Below are 20,813 nucleotides of genomic sequence, written 5' to 3'. Positions count from 1 at the left end.
AGGGTCGAGAGGTAGAAGGAAATTGTGAAAGAGGAGGTTAAAAGTGCCACGTCAACTGATTTGAGTTGGTTTTATAGGAATGGAGGAAACATTCAATTTTTGAGTGGTTAAATGAGAAAGTGGAAAAGGTACTTTACAGGATAGATGTGTAATGGGAAGTAGACAGACTGGAAGACAAATAGGTTTACTAGGTATTCAATGCTAAGAGCCTTAACTAGTTCCCAAATACACATGCCCATCTAAACAGACAGCATAGTAGTCCCTCCTTATCCTTGATTTCGCTTTCTGTGGTTTCAGTTACTTGAAGCCAACGTGGTCCAAAAATATTAAATGGGAAAGTTCAGAAGTGAACAATTTATAAGTTTTAAATCACTGCCTTGCCGCCATTCTTAGTAGCGTGGTGAAATCTCTTACCATCCTGCTCCATCCTGCCCAAGGAAGAGAATCATCTCTTTGTCCAGTGGATCCCAACCATGAGTCACTTAGTAGTCATCTCATCAGATCTGTCAGATGAACTGTCAAGCTACCACAGGGCTTGTATACAATTAACCTTTATTTTATTTAATAATGGCCCCGAAGAACAAGAGTAGTGGTGCTGGCAATCCGGAGGCAGAAACTGTAAAGCGCTTCCTTTAAGTGAAAAGGTGAAAGCTCCTAATGAGGAAAGAAAAAAAAAATCATATACTGAGATTGCTAAGATCTACAGTAAGAACGTACCTATCTGAAACTGTGAAGAAAGAAAAAGAAATTAGTGCCAGTTTTGCTGTTCCACCTCAAGCTGCAAAAGTTACAGCCACAGAGCATGGTAAGTGCTTAGTTAAGATGGAAAAGGCATTAAATTTGTACAGTAAGATTTTGAGAAAGGGAGAGACACCACAGTCACATAACTTTTTATTATAGTATATAATAATTGTTCTACTTTATTATTGTTAATTTCTTGCTGTGCCTAATTGATAAATTAAACTTTATCATAGGCACATATGCAGGTGTGTAGGAAAAACCATAATATATATGCATAGGGTTCAGTACTACCTGTGATTTCAGGCATCCACTGGAGGTCCTGGAATGCATCCTCCATGGATAAGGGGGGACTCCTGAACTACACTTCAACTGATTCCACATTATTTTTTCATACTTAAACATTTCTGAAATCAGAATGCATAGATACAATCAGTGGTGTCTTACCACTGCTGTTGGCCAACTTGTTTTCTTAACTTGATGGATCTTGGTTCAGAAAAGAATTCTTAGGCAATATGGTCTTTCCAGAGTACTGCCAACATCTCCTAAAACCTTGTTTTGTGTACCATGCACTGCACATCTGGATGAGAGCTATTGCTTTTCAATTAGATGAAAATAAGAAAGTGACAATATTGTTTTTAAAGAAGTTTCATAGCCATTTCTGAGCCTTCAGAATTGGCCATCATTTTTGCCCCCTCCCTTATCGCCCATGTAGCCTTTTTTTCTTTTAAATCAAGTAACGTATGACAGTTTGTCACATTTGCTTATTTACAGACTTATTTCTCTTTTAGATTATGAACTCTGTGAGGTCAAGGTTGTCATCTATCTTTTTAATTTCCTCAGGATCCAGCACAGGGGCTAGCACTCTGTAGGCATTCAAAGGTGTTTGAATGACTATTGAGGATGACAGGAGAGGAAGAAGGTATAGTGGTAACACTATTAATAGCTAAAATACACTGAGCACTTTTTACATACCGGCCACATAAGTTTTCACTTAATCTTTACAAACCATTAGCCACATTCCATTATTCCCTTCTTACAAACTGATATTAAGCTCAAAGTCACCTAGCTAGTAAGCGACAGAGCCAGGACTGGAGTCCAGCAGGAGATCTAGGATGCAGCAAGTAGCTTGCTTTTCCATCCCTTTGAAATGTCAAACACCGGTTTCATAAGTAAATTTAAAATGAAGAGTTCCTTTAAATTTTCATCCAATGAGCAGTAATAGAGAGGCAAAAGGAATGAGGAGAATAAATTTTAAGGTATTTGATATTTACTAAAAAAAAATCAGAGTAGCCACCAAATGAAAATTTAGAACTTTCTCACCTAAGTTAAACTTACGGTTGTGTCATTTTTATTTAAAATTACATGAGGGACAGGAATAGCAATATTTTTTAGAATTCAGGGTCTCTCTTGGTTTTAATCCAGCCTTGCAGACAGTGCCAATTATTACAAACCAGTAAGCTAAGCTACCATATATATTGTTGGCGATATTAACAGCTTCTCTTGGAGGGTAGAAACCTGTGGCTGACATATCCTTTTATGCTGAAAACAGTGGGTCTTAAGGGAACTGGAGAGCAGAGGTGATTGAACTAAATGTGGGTGAAGAGACAGAGAAAGGACCATTTGCTTTTCAAAAGGGGTGCTGTTAGCATTTGGGTGAGACAGTTTGTCATAGTACAGAGATGTACCACGCATTGAATTTAGCAACCCTGGCCTCCATCCACTCAAGTGCCTGTAGCTCCTCCCCTTCCCCTGGCCCATCATCAAGATACCCCAACTGTCCTGAAAGTCTCCTGGGGAGGCAGTATGGCCCTAGGCAAACTTGAAAGACTAACCCAGTGGACAGGACTCCTGTCTCTCCCACATGATCCAAATGCTACATCTAGTCTCCTCCTTTTACACAGACTGGTAACACAGATCCTTTGTGTTTTGTTTGAACTTCAGTTTCATCCTGAAGTCCAGGAACCATGCTTCTATCCCTGCAGAGTCAAATAGAAAGTCTGAAGATCTGATTTCTGAGGCTTATAACCATTGACAGGACCACGTAAACAGGTTCCTCTGATAGGTTAAGAAGGTTGTTCCGCTCAAGAAAGCAATGCAGGTGCAGCCAGCTGAACTGGTCATAGAAACCCTTGGTTATCTCTTTAGAAGTAGAAAGTGAAAATGGGTCTCTGGCAATGTAAAAGGAGTTCAAAACTTGTGCCCTTTATTAAAGCACAGATCTGAATATTCAAATAGAAATTTTAAAGGATTGACCCTAATTTTTCTAATAGTGAAAATGTCAAGAACAATATTAGACAAAATTTATCAGGATTTTTTTGGAAGTATAGATTTACAATATTGTGTTAGCGTGAGGTGTACAACATAGTGATTCAGTATATTTGCAGATTATATTCCATTTTAGGTTATTACAAGATAATGCGTATAATTCCCTGTGCTATATAGTATATCATTGTTGCCTATCTATTTTGTGTATAGTAGTTTGTTAATCCCATACCCCTAATTTGTCCCTCCCTCTTCCATCTTCCCTTTGGTAACCGCAAATCTGTGAGTCTGTTTCCATTTTGTATATACATTCATTTGTATTATTTTTAGATTCCACATATAAGTGCTATCATACAGTAATTTGTCTTTTTCTGACTTATTTCACTAAGCGTAATACTCCCTAGGTCCATCTTCATTGTTGTAGATGGCAGAATTTCATTATTTTTATGGCCGAGTCTTATTCCACTGTATATATACATACCACATCTTATTACTCTGATCATCTGTTGATGGGCACTTGTGTTGCTTCCATGTCTTGACTAATGTAAATAGTGCTTCTATGAACATTTGGGGTGCATGTATCTTTTCAAATTAGTGTTTTTATTTTTTTTCTGAATATATACCCAGGAGTGGAATTGCTGGATCATATGGTAGTTCTACTTTTAGTTTTTTAAGGGACATCCATACTGTTTTCCATAGTGACTGCACCAATTTACTTTTCTACCAACAGTGTATGGGGGTTCCCCTTTCTCCACACCCTCTCCAACATTTGTTATTCGTAGACTTTTTGATGATGGTCATTCTGACATGTGTGAGGGAATACCTCGTTATGGTTTTAATGTACATTTCTCTAATAATTAGCAACATGGAGCATATTTTCATTCTCCTGTTAGCCATCTGTATGTCTTTTTTTGACAAATGTCTATTCAAAAGTCTTTTGCCATTTTTTGATTGGATTGTTCTTTTCTTTTTTTGATATTGAGATGTATAAGCTGTTTGTATATTTTGGATATTAACCCCTTATCAGTTGTATCATTTGCAAATATTTTCTCCCATTTCATAGGATGTCTTTTCATTTTGTTGATGGCTTCCTTTGCTGTGCAAAATCTTTTAAGTTTAATTAGATCCCATTTGTTTATTTTTGCTTTTATTTCTTTTGCCTTAGGAGATTGGTCCAAGAAAATATTGCTATGATTTATGTCAAAGAGTATTTCACCTATGTTCTTTTCTAGGAGTTTTATAGTTTCTGGTATTCCATTTATCTTTAAATAAATTTGAGTTTATTTTTTGATATGGTGTGAGGGAATGTTCTAATTTCATTGTTTAACCTGTGGCTGTCCAGTTTTCCCAGCACCACTTGTTGAAGAGACTGTCTTTTCTTCATTGTATATTCTTGCCTCGTTTGTCATAGATTAATTGACTGTAGGTGCATGGGTTTATTTCTGGGCTCTCTATTCTGTTCCATTGATCTATGTGTCATGCTTTGTGCCAATTTTGATTATTGTAGCCTTGTGGTATAGTCTGAAGTCTGGGAGGGTGCTACCTTCAGCTTTGTTCTATTTTCTCAGGATTGCTTTGGCAATTCGGGTTGTTTTGTGGTTCCATATACATTTTAGGATTATTTGCTCTAGTTCTGTGAAAAATGTCCTGGGTAGAGATTGCATTAAATCTATAGATTTCTTTGGGTAGTATGACCATTTTAATATCAATTCTTCCAATCCAAGAGCATGAATCACCTTCAATTTCCTTCATCAATGTTTTATAAGTTTTCAAAGTATAGATCTTTTACATCCTTGGTTAAGTTTATTCCTAGGTATTTTTTGATGCAATTTTAAAGGGGATTTTTTAAAACTTTTTTCCCCTGATATTTCATTATTAGTATATAGAAATGCAACAGATTTCTCTATGTTAATCTTGTGTCCTGCAACCCTGATGAATTCGTTTATTAGTTCTAATGGTTTTTGGGTGGAGACTTTAAGGTTCTCTATATAGAGCACCATGTCATCTGCAAGTAGTGACAGTTTATCAGGAGTTTTTATAACTTGGAACAAGAATGGCTATCAATGATGACTGCCCTAAGCCCTTGTGTCAAGGTTTAGATTCCTCTGGACAGTGATGGTGATGAGACAGTATTTATTGATAAAGCTGTTGGGTCTTGGGCTTTTACACATTAGTGAAAGTCAATGAGCTAAAAAAATTAGATAGCATATTATGGTGCCTCCTAAAGTTGTTCACGTTCCTAATCCCCAGAACCTATGAGTATGTTACCTTACACATCAAGGGACTTTGCAAGTATAACTACATTAAGATCTTGAGATGAGTTAACCCATTATCTTGGATAATCTAGGTGGACCCAATATAATCACAAGTCTTTATAGGAAGAGTCAGGAGGGTCAGAGTCAAAGAAAAAATGTGATGACAGAGATCTAGATGACAAAATTAGGGGTTGTGATTAGAGAAAAAGATTAGAAGATGCTACACTGCTGGCTTGGAAGATGGAGAAAGACGCCATTATCCAAGGAATGCGAGCAGCCTCTAGTAGCTGGAAGAGGCAAACAGATTCCGCCCTAGAGCCTCAAAAAGGAACACGGCTCTATTGATGCCTGTATTAATTCCATAAGATCCATTTTGGACCTATGATCTCCAGGACTGTAAAGTACACTTGTCTTAAGCTTCTAAGTTTGTGGTAATCTATTATAGCAGCAATAAGAAACTAATACACATATATTCGTGCATAAATATAATTGATACAACAAATTTCTATATTTATGATTATCAAGCTTTTGCTCTTATGAAGTTGAATTACAGACTAACTTGCAAATAAAATTTTATCAGAAAAGGGCTAAATGTTATAAATGATGGTATAACTTTTGTTTCATGCTTAGGTAATAATTTACTTTGGATAAGTAATTTAATGAAACATTGATCTGTGGTTTTATGGTAGGAAGGAGGTGCTAAGGTTGAACATATGAAATACAATGAATAAGTTCTTTAACTCTGTGTGTGGTCTGAGGTTTTCATGTGGAGATATCAAGCTTAAGGGATCAATAATTTCTTAAGGGATTTGATGGGAGCCCAGACTTCCTCATGTGTTACAATGAGACCCAATCTGGACAAAAAGAGAGCTCATGATGAGTGAATCAGCCTTGTATGGATTAGAGACATCATCTTGAAAAGCCCCGAGGCCACCTGAGGTGCCTTTAGAAAGGCACTCACCATAGCAGGTGTCATTTTCTTCTCCTTATGTTTCTCTACTTGTCCAACTTAGAGCCTGCTCCCACCTCCTCTCCTCCTTCCTCCTGCCTCCTCTCTCTTTTCTCTCTATCCTGTTATTTCTCACCTCTACCCTCAGCACATGACATTGGCTGATTGGATACCTCTTGGAGTCTCAGTTTTCAGGTCTGTGAGATGGGATAACGCATCCTTTATAAGAGTATTGTGAGAATCATGCGAGACAAAAACTAAAATGTATCCACCACATTCTGTGTCCTGGCACTGTGCTAAATGTTTCAGCCAATGTAATCCTTACAATCATTCTATGAGCTAAATGCTATTATTATCTTCAATCCACAGATGAAGGTAAGAGAACTGAGTGACTTCCATAAATCTAGTAAATAAGGGGAACCAGGACTGAACCCAACTCTGTCTAAGCAGGGTCTGTGTTCTGAACTCCAACATCAACTCCACAGAGTGTCTACCTCAGTGTCTGATCTATGGAAGCTCCTCAAATTCAGCACTATGCAGAGTAGTTAGCTCTGGAGTCAGACTGCCAGGCTTCAGATCCCAGACTCACTGACTATGTGATGTTGGGCAAGGAAACTACCTTAGTCTGCTCATTTGAAAAATGAAGATAATAGTAGTGTTTCTTGAATAGGGTTGTTATAGATTGACTAAATCAGCATAAGTAAAACATTTTGATCAGTGCCTGCTTTTCATTGAGTTCTTAATAAATATTAGCCAGTTTGTATTTTATTCCCTTCTTACTTTCCCCCTTCTTTCCTTCTTTTTCTTTGTTCCTTCTCTTTTCTTTCTCTTTTGTCTTTCTCTCTCTTCCTAACCCAATTTGTGCCCTTTAAGACCTTGATTATTCCCATTCTTGACCCTTGGGCTTATACCAGTCTCTTTTCCCTCTTTTTCAAAATCATTAGTTTTTTTTTTTTTTTCCTTCCAGTAACCTCTGTAACAAGCACTGCCGGCAGGATAGAGAAGTAAGCTTGAGGACAAACAGATGTTTACCCAGTGATCTATTCTGTGACTACTATGGAGGAGAGCTTGGCGAGGAGGAAAAACGGTTGAGGCTCAAAACACGGGAGACAATCCCACCAACTCGTGTAGGCTGTGGAGGAATGGGCGGGAGGAGTTTCCACCAGTGGGGGTGTTTGGTTGTGTGCTGCCTGCTCACTTGTCCCTGGGGAGCCTGGGGGTGATTTCTGCTAAGAGCAGAGTTTGGACCTGGTATCTCTGAGAAACTTCTAACCGAGATTTACAGATTTTATGGGAAGTCTTTTTAAGGGGCGGCGGTATGGCAGAGTGGGAAGAGTCCTGGAGGTGCTTTTCACTGCGCTGACCCAGCAGGCCTGGCCCACCACCTGCAGGTCCAGAGAGGAAGAGCCAAAGGAGGCGAAGACAGCCAGTTCCCTTCTTCCTCTTCTTTTCTTTTTCATCTCCTTCTTCTCCTCCCCCTCCATCCTCCTTCCCCTTCCTCTTCCCTCCTGCCTTCCTCCTCCTGCTTTTAAATCAATGGATAATAACAATTTTCACCTTTTTAATTTTTTTTTTCAACTGAACTGTTGGAGAACCTCTGAGTGCGCTGGTGGTAAGCATGCCCGGGAAGGTCTGGTAAGCAGACTCCTGAGTCAGCAGCTCAGACATTTTTATTGAGCACCACTAGCTGCTGGGGGGACTTTGGCCGCCTTAGGGTTTTCAACTGCATTTTCCCTCTTTTAATTATAACTTAGACACAAGTCACAGACGAAGCATCTATTTGAAATATACATTAACGAGCAGCCAAAAAATATGGTTCTGCAGATTTGCTTCAATATCTGCTTCCCCTGATTGCTGTCACATTCATTTGATAACTACTATTTCATAGGACATTAAGATGTCTACACTCCTCCAAAATCCAATGAGCAAAAGAGAAAAGATGGTGCTGAATTCATCCCATGTGGTTTTTCATTTATTGGAAATCAAGACTGCTCTTGCCCACAGTGTGGGATTTGTGGAGAAGGGCTTGCAAAGAGCAACCTGAAACCTTCCCTCTTACCTCATCACTTAAAGCAAAACACTAGCATTTTGTATGCATTCAAAAAAAAAAAAAAACCCAGCTAATTTTACTAAGTGTATAAGTTAGGTCTTGAAAGCACTTTTTGTCTATCTTTTTAATGCTGGAACACATGGTAATATATCAACTTATATTTTAAAATTATACTGAGGCGGGAAGCCCCATAAAAAGACCAGCAGGACCCCCAGGCAGGGCCACTACTCTCCTGCCAGCACCTTTTGATTTCCTGGCCTAGAGGCTCTACTCACTTTTTGCCTCTGAAATGGCTAACTTACACCTAAAATTCTATTGGTTCCCTGAGCTCACTTCTGATTGGTTATTTCCTTCACTCCTGATTGGCTTATTTCTACAAAACTTGTTCCTGGTTGGTCAACTTCTGTTATACTCTATTTGCATATGATGTTGCAAAGTGTAAAACTGGCAGCCTATAAAAGTACTGTGTAGACCTACAGACAAGGTCCACAGCTTGGAGCGTTAACTTTTCTGGGCCTGCAGCGGTAGTAAACCTGAGTTCTCCAACTCTCTGAGTGCTGCTTGGTCTCTTGCCCGGATCCAGGTTGCCGTCACAACTGAGCTGTAACACCGAGCTGTAACACATTTTTCCACAACAATATATGTGTATATGTAAATATATGTGCCAACAAATATATTTTTTTCTTGCTTAAATAAATAAAGTCTGGTAACAACTTACATCACTTGTTAAACAGCATCTGGTTGAATTGTGGGATAACATTTAAAAGGAGTTTATAGAACGATTTTACCGATATGTTGATCTAAAGTAAAAATTTTGAGGGGAGGGTCTAACTCAGTGGTAGAGTGCATGCTTAGCAAGCATGAGGTCCTGGGTTCAATCCTCAGTACCTCCGTTAAAGATAAATAAGCAATTCAACCTAATTGCCTCCCCTCATAAAAATTAATTAAAAAATAAACTTCAATAAAAATTTTTAAAAAACATTATTTCTTCATATATCACTTACTCTATGCGAAAGTGACCAAGTACCAGGACCTGGTGCTAAGTAAGCTCCTGGTGGGGTGGGCATTGTGGGTAGGGGTGGTGGTGGTGGTGGTGATGAGATTATACTTGAATGTGAAAGACTATGGCAAGTCACCAGGTCGGGGAGGGCGGAGGGGTGGGCCGTCCCTCGGTTTGTGGCTGCCCCTACTCTTTGTTAGTGGTCAGGAGCAACTCTGCTGAGGGCTTGGGTGGAGAGGAAGTACAGGGACATTGTGGGGACATCTTCTCAATCAGGGCTCAGTATTTCATGCGCACACACGTAAAGAAAAGCATAAAACAAAGAAGAGGGCAAAGTGAGTCTGGATCTATTTGTGTGTTGGAGAGGAGGATTGTTCTTGATTATTTTAGATATGAAAAGGCCAGGAAGGCTTGAATGAATGAAAAAGAGATATTTGAGTAGGGAGCTAAGACAGCCCTTCAGTTTTCCGGGAGATGAGCCTTCCTGGCAGAGGAAACAGCAGGGTGGGAGCCCTGAGGTGGGAGCTGGCCAGCAAGTGGAGGACAGAAATGGATGCCACAGGGGAAAAAATCTGTTCTCCAGCAAACAAACTCTTTATCTTTTGATCAGACTGGGAATCAGCTTTATTCCCCAAAGAAGGTTTGTGTAATGTTTGTACTTCCCTTTAATCAGCCACCAGCCGTCTACTGGGTCACTAAAGCCTGGGGTTGAAGCAACCCTGAGCAGCAGGGCTGGCTTCATGGCATTCTGATTCGTTGTGTAACAGCAGTGACTGCCTTGGTGACTCAGCAAGGTTCTCTGCATGGAAGTCAACCCGGTGGATGACAGGCTCCAGCCCCAAGGCCTCCCAGGTATCATGAATCCTCTGTAGAGTGAAGGAAGGACCATTTCTCTGAGACTGACCTTGTTATCATCTTGCTGCCTGGACTCCTGGAGCTTCAAGCAAATGCTTTACTTCCAGCTTGATTTTGCCTCCCCGGAAAAAAAAGAAAAAAAAAAAAAGCTTGCTGAACGCAGTAGGTGAGAATATGGACTTTGGAACTGGAGAATTGGTTAAAGTGCAAAGTCTGGCATTTACGAGTTATGTAACCTTGAGCGAGTTATTAACCCGCAAGATGAGGACACGAGGACTTACGTCTTAGGAGACTGAGTTCAAGTGCGGTGAATAGGGAGTAAGCCCAGCACAGTGCTAGCTCCATAAATAGTCATTATGATTGTTTCTACACTCTTGCACACTCTCATACCAGCAGAACAACCACCCCAGACCCTATCCAATTCTTAATCCTTATTCAACGATCAGTTAAACTGTGGTCACGTGTCCAGAATCGCAACTGAAAATGAGCACCATGATCTCCATAAGCAAAACAAACGTGCATTGGAGGAACTAGGCCTCGAGTGGGGGCAGAGCCAAATCAGAAAAGCTCGCTACATTCAGTGATCTTCTGCTTACCTGCCCTTTCCTTATATAGACAGCTGGGTGTCTCCCATTTGACCTTGGAATGTGGTGTTCTCCATGTGCCATTCTTAGGCTCATCATTTACAGATGGATTCTGGTACATGGAAATCCATTTTGAATGTGGCAAGAGAGATCACTATTTCAAGAAAATCTACATGGCATGTGTTTTAAGATATATCCATGTATTCATAGATTCAAAGGCTTTTCATTAGAATTTTACTTTCCCCATGTATGTGGGCTTCATAGTGATGGTCATTGGCCTAAGATTAAACTTTTCTAGGGGAAAACCCACAGGGAGCAAAGGAGATCACGGAGTTAATACTAATCACAAGCAATTGAAGGCCTGCAGAGATGAAGAATCCACACTCCAGCTGCCTTCGCCTGTGTCCTAACTCTTCTCTGGTCAGTGTGGCCAAAGCAATCTACTTAATTCTAGGGTTTAAAAAATTAAACTAATTTTTAATTATACAGTTTATTCCCAGATGCCTTCTCCTTAATATAATACTAATAAGGCTCAAGGAAATTTCCCTCTGCTTTCTAGGAATTTAAAAAAGATAATGGATTTTGAATTTATCAAAGGTTTTTTATTCTATTGTTATTATCATGTGGTTTTGTCCTTTAATCTAATTGCCATTCCCATGGTATAGGTATTCAAGCTATATATTATATGCATATGTGTATCTATTACTTATATATAATTAATACCTATATTAATTTATGCAGGGCTGTTTTCTGTGGAGGATGTTTCCCAACTGAATCCTTTTGCAACTTTTTGCAACCCAACTGAATCCTTTTGCAACATTTTACAGCTCAACAATATGTAGTCTGTAGAGATGTATCTTTTCATTTATAACTGATGTGTACTGTTCCCTAGTGATGAATTTATTTGGTCAGGCTCCTACTGATGGATATTTGGGGTGGACCAGTTTTTCACTCTTGGAGACAATGTTGCAATGAATATCTTTAACCATGTTTCCTCATGCATGTGGATCTGCCTTTTTAGAAAGTTGATTTTAAGACATGCCATGGGGTATATGCAATTTAAATTTAATAGGTACACCAATTGCCCTTCAGAACGTCAACTGATATTCCCACCAATAGTGCATGTTATTAAAAAGCTCTTAATCTTATTAAATTAAGATTTTTTGTCAAAAGTTTGTGGTACTTCAATTTTGCCTTGTGTATATCTGAATATCAGTAGAGTGTCTTTTCCTGTCTTTATTGGCCACTAATATTTCCTCTTTGGTGAATTTCTTATTCAGATTCTTTCCATCGCTTTCTCACTTGGACTGGTTATTTCTTTTACACTAATTTATGAAAGTTTTAAAAATATTCCTGATTTTAATTATTTATTTCTCCTAGGCTATTGTCTATTTTTAAACTTTGTTTAAGGTATCTTTTTATACACAAAACATATTTTTGATGTGAATGAATTAATTTTCTATTTACAGTCTGCTATAAATATAAATAGAAGATTTTGAATCAAATTTCAGTAGATACTCTAAGCCCCATGGTAATAAATATTTTTATTTTGGGGGAATGGTTTCATTCCTCCAAATTAAAAAGAAAAAGTGTAGTTTATATTTCTTTTTGTGTTTGCTTTTTTTTTTTTTTTGCTTGAAGAAATACATTTTTTAATTTTTGGCTCCAGTATTTTAAAGCAACACACAAATATATTATTACATTTACCTGTAAGTATTTCAATATTTATTTCTAACTGATAAGGCTTTAAAAAAAAAAACACAGCATGTAATAATTGTACCTGACAAAATTAGCAAAAATTTGTCAATATCAGTTAGTACTCAGTTCAGGCTGAATTTTTCTTGATTGTTTAAAGATATATTTTCATGTTTGTTTGAGTTGGGATCTAAACAAGTTGATGGCTATGTTTCTTGATTTCTTCTAATCTATAGCAGTTCTTCCCCACCCACCCCACTCCCGACCATTTAAAAATTTTTTATGAATGGTAAAGAGACAATATTTTATTAGTGATATTCTTGGCTTCTACATTTTGGATTTATTCATGTCACAACATAGATTGCTAGGTTTTTTGTTTGTTTGTTTGTATATTTGTTCTGTTTTTGAAGTCTTAAGTCTTTTTTAAAGACAATTTTTTTTAGAGAAGCTTTAGGTCACAGCAAAATTCAGAGGAAGGTACAGAGATTTCCCATCTAACCTGCTGTGTGCGCAGCCTCCCCAGTTATCGACATCTCCCACCAGAGTGGTACATTTGTCACAAATGGTGAATTGACATGAACAGGTCATAATCACCCAACATACACAGTTGACATTAGGGTTCACTCTTGGTGTTGTATAGTCTATGAGTTTGGCCAGATGTATAATGACATGTAACTATCATCTTCCCTTCAATTTTTCACATCATTAATTTCATGAAAAACTAGTCATTTGTCCTGAAGAGTTTCCCACATTCAAGATATATCTGCCTCCATGCTATGTCTTTTAATGTCCCCAGTATTTCCCAAATGTAATTAGAGTTAAAGTCTTTACTAGATTCAGGTTCAAATGTTTTGGCAAGGTTATCTATGGCATGTTTTAAAAATGGGGTAAGTGTATGAAAGCTTCTGTTTCTTTGATCTGTTTTATTTATCTCTTGATTTTGTATTTGGCCATCTTGCTAAATTCTCTAATTAGTTCTAATAATCTGTCAATTAATTTTCTTGAATTTTCTAGACAAACCATTATATCATCTGTTAATAATGTCATCTTTTTCTTTCTTTCCCAACATTTACACATTTTGTATATTTTTTGCATTGACCAGGGCCTCCTATAAAATGTTGAAGAATAGAGTCCTCACTGACTTTAAAGGAAATGCTTTAATACTTTAAAAAGATATACCACATTTGATAGATATGGCTTTAACAAGTTGATTAAGTTGGCCTTCATTGCCTGTCTGAGAGTTTATTAAAAATCATAGATGGATTTTGAATTTATCAAAGGCTATTATTTATTATCTATTGAAGTGATAATGATAATCTGATTTTTCTCCTTTAATTTTATTATCATAGTAAATTACACTAGTAGACTTTCTATGTTGAACGATTTTTTAATTCTCAGTTCAGTCCTCACTTGATGTTTTATCACCATGCTGTTTGATTTCCCCGATTTTTCTCTAAGATTTTTGCATACATCTCATGTTATATTGGTTTCTTTTCTTGTATATCCTGATTTGGTTTAAGAATCAAAGTTATGCCAAACTCTTAAAGTGAATTGAACAGCTTTTCACCATTTTTCCATGCCGTCAAAGAGGTTATATGAGCTAGGAACTATTCATTTCTTGAAGATCTAACAGAGCTTGTTATACTGATTAAAATATACTTTGTATCTACAGTTGTATCCCTTTTATTTTTCATAATGTTTACTTTACCTTTTCTTTCTTTCTTTCGTTATATTTGCCAAAGAGTTATCCATTACATTAGACTTTGCAAAGAACCATCATTTAGCTTTAGAAACAGAAAGAAATTTGGTTTTAAATCATTAATTTTTATTTTAATTTTTATTTATTTCTTCATTTTATTTCAGTTGGTTTTACTTTGTTTCTCTTTTACTAGCTTCTTTTGCTAAAAGTTTAACTCATTTGTTTTTGAGCTGTACAATTACTTAAAGTATATTTAAGATTGTAAATGTTCTTCAGACTACTGCTGTGGCTGAATTTCTACAGATCTTGATGTGAGCTACGCTCATTCTGGATCATTTCCAAACAATGTACCATCACTTTTTAGACTTCCTATTTAATCCAAAGGTATGTGGAACTTTGGGGAGCTTTTATTTACTGTAAGGTTTCTAATTTTATTGTATTATGGTTAGTGAACGGGGCTGAGTGAAGTCAACATTTTGGAATTTGCATAAATTTCTTTTGTGGTCAATTCATGATCAATTTTGTGCAAGTTCAGTGTGTATTCTGTTTGTTTGTTGGGAGCAAATTTGTGGGTTTTTTAAAAGGCCATTTCATTCTTTTTTATTATTATTATTATTTTTTAATTTGTGTTATTAAAACTTCTATATCTGTAATTATTTTTTGACTGCTTGATTAGTCATTTTATGAGAGAAATGTGTGAAACTCTCTCATTATAATTATATATTTGTCAATATCTACTTGTGAGTCTATTGGATTTTACTTTACATATTTTAATGCTGTGTTTTATGCACACCAGTATTCATCACTATTATATCTTCTAGAGAGATTGCTCCTTCAATCATTATAGAATATTTCTTTTTATTACTTTTAATGGCTTTCACTTTGAATTCTGTGAGTCTGACATTTGTATTGTTACACTTACTTTCATTTTCTTTATAGTTACATGATATATCTTCTTCTCATTTCTTTATTTTCCATTTTTCTATGTCATTAAAATATATATGTATATATATCTTGTTCACAGCCTATGGCTGGATATTTTTTAAAAATCCAGTCATAGATTCAGTTTTTTAATGGGCAAATTTAACCTATTCATACTGATTGAGAATACTGATTTATTTCATACTTGGTTATGTCATTTTCTGTGTGTTTTATATTCCCATACTTTATAGTTTCGCTTTTGTTTTTACTTTCTGCTTTTTGTTCCACTTTACTTCCTTTCCTGATTAGGTTTTGTATTCTACTTATATTCTTGTAGGTATTTCAACGCTTTAAGATATTTAATACATATTCTTTTTTAAAAATAAATAAAAATAAATTTTATTTATTTATTTATTTTTGTTTAATGGAGGTACAGGGGATTGAACCCAGGACCCCATGCATGCTAAGCAAGCGCTCTACCACTGAGCTATACCCTCCCCACCTTAACATAGATTCTTGGGCCTATTAACAGTGTCTAGAGTTCAATCTCATCTCTATTAATTCCTTGAACAAGATAAGAAACTTGGCATAACTTTTCTTTTCTCCTCTCTCATTTCACTGCACATCCATCCATGCAGACATTTTTGTACAGTGTATTTCCTTATTGTGATAAAGCATACATAAGATAAAATTTACCATTTTAACCATTGTAAGCATACCATTCAGTGGTATTAAGTACATTCACACTGTTGTGCAACCATCACCACTATCTTTTTCCAGAACTTTTTCATCACTCCAAACAGAAACTCTGTACCTACTAAATAGATCTTTACCTAGAACCCTCTTTGAACCTTGGTAACCTCTGTTATATTTTCTGTTTCTATATTTTTGCCATTCTATGTACCCTGCATATGTGGACTCATGTAAATTTGTCCTTTTGTGTCTGGCTTATTTCACTTAGCATAATGTTTTCAGGATTCATCCACGTTGTAGCATGTATCAGAATTTTATTATTTTTAAGGCTGAATAATATTCCACTGCATGTTATATAACATTTTGTTTATCTGTTCATCTGTTGATGAACAATTAGGTTGTTTGCACCTTTTGGTGGTTGTGAATAATGCTGCTATGAACGTTGATTGCAAGTATCTGAGTCCTCACTTTCAGGGCGTATATGCCTAGAAATGGAATTGCTAGATCATACGGTAATTCTATATTTAATTTTCTGAGAAACCACCATACTGTTCCTCACAGTGGATGCACCATTTTACATTCTCACCAGCAAGGTACCAGGTTCCAATTTCTCCACATCCTCCCCAACATTTTTTATTTTCCACTGTTATGATAACAGCTGTCCTAGTGGGTGTGAAGCAATATCTCATTTGGTTTTAATTTGCACTTCCTTAGTTACTGGTGATGTTGAATATCTTTGCATGTGCTTGTCAGCCACTGGTATATCATTTTTTGAGAAATGTCGATTGAAGTCCTATGTCCATTTTTTATGTGGTTTACTTGTTTTTTGTTGTTGTTGTTGCTGCTGAACTTTAGGAGTTCTTTATATATTTTGAACATTAATCCTTATCAGAAATATGATTTTCTCCCATTTTGTGAGCTGTCATTTCACCCTCTAGGTAGTGTCCTTTGAGGCACAAATGTTTTTCATTTCAACAAAGTCCAAGTTATTTATTTGTTCCTTTGTTGCCTGTGCTTTTTGTGTTAGATTCAAGAAATCACTGCAAATCTAGTGTCATGAAGCTTTCCCCTTACGTTTTCTTCTAAGCTAGTTTTAGGTCTTTCATTTAAGTCTTTGATCCACTCTGAGTCAATTTTTGCATAAGGTGTAAGGTAAGGGTCTAATTTTATTCTTTTGCACATGGATATCCAGTTTTCCCAGAGCTATTTGTTGAAAAGACTGCAGGCTCCTCACTGAATGATGTTATGGGCTGAACTGCGTTTCTCCTGCTCCCCCACCCCCCAAATTTATATGTTGAAATCCAAGCCCCCAGTACTGCAGAATGTAACCATATTTGCCGATAGGGCCTTCAAAGAGGTGATTAAGTTAAAATGAGGCTGATAGAGTGAGGCCCTAATACAGTGTGACTGATGTCCTTATGAGAAGAGAAAGAGACATTAGGGATGTGTTTTCACAGAGAACAGGCCATGGGAGGACACAGCGAGAAGGTGGCCTCAGGGGAAATTGAGCCAAGTTTAATCATTTTAAATCTTCCAGGGGGAGGGTGTAGCTCAAGTGGTAGAGCCCATGTTTTGCATGCATGAGGTCCTGGGTTCAATCCCCAGTATCTCTTCTAAAAATAAATAAATAAACCTAATAACCTCCCCCATCAAAAGAAAATTAAAAAAAAAAAAGACTTAAAAATGGCTCTCTTTCCATGTCATCTGTGTTGATATTCAAAGAGTAGTTACCAAACGTATCAAGGGTCTAGTTCTAGGAATTTTTGTTTTTGCTTGTTCGTTTTTACAGTACACATTTGTATACACCTAAATCTAGATACAACACATAAAATATGTGTACAAACAGATAAACATACATACATAGACACAGACGCTTTTGTGTAGGTACACACACTGACATATACGCATGTATTTCAGTTTATTACTTCTTGAAGTTCACTTATTCCTTGTGGATTTTGTTTTTCCTTTTTTGTCCTTATTTCAGAGAGAGTCTAGTTTGGCTGGACAAGGAATTCTAGGTCCTTTTATTTCCCCTTAACATCTTATTTAGTCTTTGCAAACATCCTTGAAGGGAGGTACCACTCTCCCTACTTGACAGGTGCAGCTGCAGCGGCTTGGGAGAGCTGAGTAGCTTGCCCGAAGCTACACAGGTAACACAAGGCAAACTGGGATTCGAACCCAACTCCTGTTGTTCCAAGCTCAGATACCGAGGTATTTTTCAAAAGACCAGGTTCACAGATGAAAATGGACAGAAGGCCCTCAAATGTTAGTTTCCTTCTGTCCCATTTTCCTCTTCCTCCCTTCTTCCAGAATGGGCAGAAATATTTCTCGCCGCCGGTGAATCTATCACCCAGTGAATCAACTTCTCTCAGGTCCAGAGAAAGTGGAAATGGTGGAAGGACATGAGTGGTGAGCTGGGAAGTGGAAGAGTCAGAGAGGGGCTGCTCTCCGTCTGAATTGCTAGCTCTCTTGTCTGGCCTGTGGTCTTTCCGGGAGCTCCCTGCTGTCTGATCTCTGTTGCCAGGAGCCCTGCACTTGTAGGATACCTGACGGGACTGGCCTGTAACCCGTGGTTGGTGGCAGAGCAAACCTGGCTGCCCCTGGCTGGGCCTGGCACTCTTCACAAGGCCCTGCAGCCCCATGAGGGAGGGTGTGCCTGGCAAGGTCACGAGAGCAGGGCCTGGGAGGTCAGCAGCTGGCAAGAATCCTGCAACCCAGCATGTGAGAAGGCAAAAAGAATCCTGGACTCCTGAGTGCCGCCTGGAGATGGAACATTCTGCCTCGCTAACTGTGATTTCCCTCCCCTCTTCCTTGGCAAAGCTAAATAATTAGGTGCATCTTGGCAGCAAAGTCAAAATTAATTTTGCTTCCCTCTGCAATGAAAGTCCAGCTGAGTTGGGAAGGGAGGGGTCCTTGAAAGGTGTTTCCACCTTGGCTTGACTTAGTTTAGGAGAAATGGACTTTCTGTTCTTGCTGGTAGGTTATTAAAACCCTCAAGGAATGTGCAGGAGGCAAATTTAGTTTGAGGAGCCCAGTAGTCCAAAGAGACGCTGAATAAATAGTCTAGTTGTTTGGATAGTTGGAGTGTTGTTAAGAGGGAGCTTTTAACTGGGGGCAGCCGGGGGGCTGAGCAGCATGGCTGCCGGGGGCTCATCCTGAGAGGGTCCGCGGGCAGCGCCTGCTCACTGCTCAGCCGGATGCCTTCCTTGTGCCGAGGGGCTCCACGCCTCCGGTCTCGGGGACTGAGAAGCTCAGCTGGCCTCTCGCCCCTTGGACTTGATCTCCACTGAAATCTCTTCAGGGTGAGGAGTGCAAGGGGGCAGAGGGGTGAGGCTGGGTGACAAGCGGGGTGGGAGCGCGCCGGCGCGGGCAGGTCCCGATGCTCTGCAGCGGTGAGGCCCCAGCAGGGCGGGGCAGGCTCCCGGCGCGGGAGGTTTGCCGGGAGGAGGCGGGGCCACAGCCTGTCTCTGTAAAGGGCTTAATTGAGCTGCTGACTCAGAAGCACTGGGCTGATTACCCATAATTACAGCCCTGTGTGGTGTTGAGTCTTGTCAAAAGGCAGAGACCTCTCGAGTCCCAGAGCCCCCTGCTCCTCCGAGTAGAAAAGGCCTTTCCAGAAAGCTAATCCTCATACCTCCCCACCCTCCACCCCACAAAGACAAGGATCGCCTTTCTAGAAGAGCTGTTCTCCCTCCTGGAGCCCAGGGGAGCTCTTCTGAACACCATCATGATCGTGCGCACCCTCCTCCAGATCTTTAGCAAGATCTGCCAGCCTGCTGATCTGGCTCCTGCCCACCTCCTAGTCTCGTCCAGCACCTGTGACCTCCACACCTAGTCATTAAATTAACGCAACAAATAGTATTGGATACCTACCCCGTGTTAGGCATTCCTCTCGGCATGGAGGAGACTCTGAAATAAATGAAGTTCCTGCCCTCATGGTATTGACATTCTAGTAGGCGGAGACAGGTAAAATTTATAGCAAGTCAGCTGGCAGTAAGTGTTAAGGTGAAAAACAAAACAGGGAGGGGAGAAGAGGGTCCTATTTTCTAAGGATGATTAGGGAAAGCCTCTCTGGTAACACACTGTTTGGGCAAAGATCTAAAAGAAGACAAAGAGCAAGTCAGACATATGGCATGACAGGAAGGGAGACCAGCAAGTGCAAAGGTCCCGTGGCGGACACATACTTTCCATGCTCAAGGACAACAAGGAGGCCAGTGTGGTCGAAACAGAGTTGAGGGTAGAAGATGGGACCAAAGAGGTACCAGGGCATTTGCACTTTGGCTTTTATTCTGAGTGAGATGGAGGATTTTGAGCTGAGTAGTGATGTGATCTGACTTAGATTTTAAGTGAATTCTCTGACAGCTTTACTGAGGTTAGAATGAAGGATGGTGGAGGCAGTGTCAGGGAGATCAGTTAGGACACTCTTGTAATGATCCAGGAGAGGCATGATGGAGGCTGGGACACAGTCCTAGTCCTGGGGGTGGTGAGTGGTGGCCAGAGCCCAGACACACTGCAGAGCTGTCAGGATTGCCTGACAGGTTGGATGTCATCGGTATGAGGTAAACTGAGGGGTCGGAGTTGACTCCAAGCTTTTGGTGCAAACAACTGGAAGGATGGCTTGGTCACTTAGAGAGATGGGAAGACTACAGGAGAAGGAGGTTTTGGGGGCCAGATCTGGAATTTGGTGTTGGACATGTTAAATTTGATATAACTATTTAACATTCCAGAGAAGGTGTCAAATAGGTATGTGAAGGTTTGAGTCTGGAATTCTGGGGAGTGATCTGGCTGGAAGTACAAATTTAGGAGTCAGCAGCTCTAGGAGGTCTTTAAAGCCCTGAGCCTGGTTGAGAATTGGCCTTATTTAGATTCATGACCACCAGTCTCAATGGGCTTTTGAGGAGATAGAGAAGTCCAAGGTCAGGGCCCTGGGGCACTTTTGTATTTTGGGGTCAGAAGATGGAAAAGAGCCAGCAAAGGACACAGAGAAGGAGCAGCCAGTGAAGGAAAGCCAGGAGAGGTCTGTGTCTGGGGTGCCTGGGAAGAAAAGTGTTTCAAGGAATGAGTGATCAAAGGGGTTAAAAAGTCCTGAGGGGCCACGTGAGATGGGGA

This window comes from Vicugna pacos, chromosome 23 (genome assembly GCF_048564905.1).
Source record: "Vicugna pacos chromosome 23, VicPac4, whole genome shotgun sequence".
In the NCBI taxonomy this organism is placed as follows: Eukaryota; Metazoa; Chordata; class Mammalia; order Artiodactyla; family Camelidae; genus Vicugna; species Vicugna pacos.
This window is presented reverse-complemented; position numbering follows the sequence as displayed.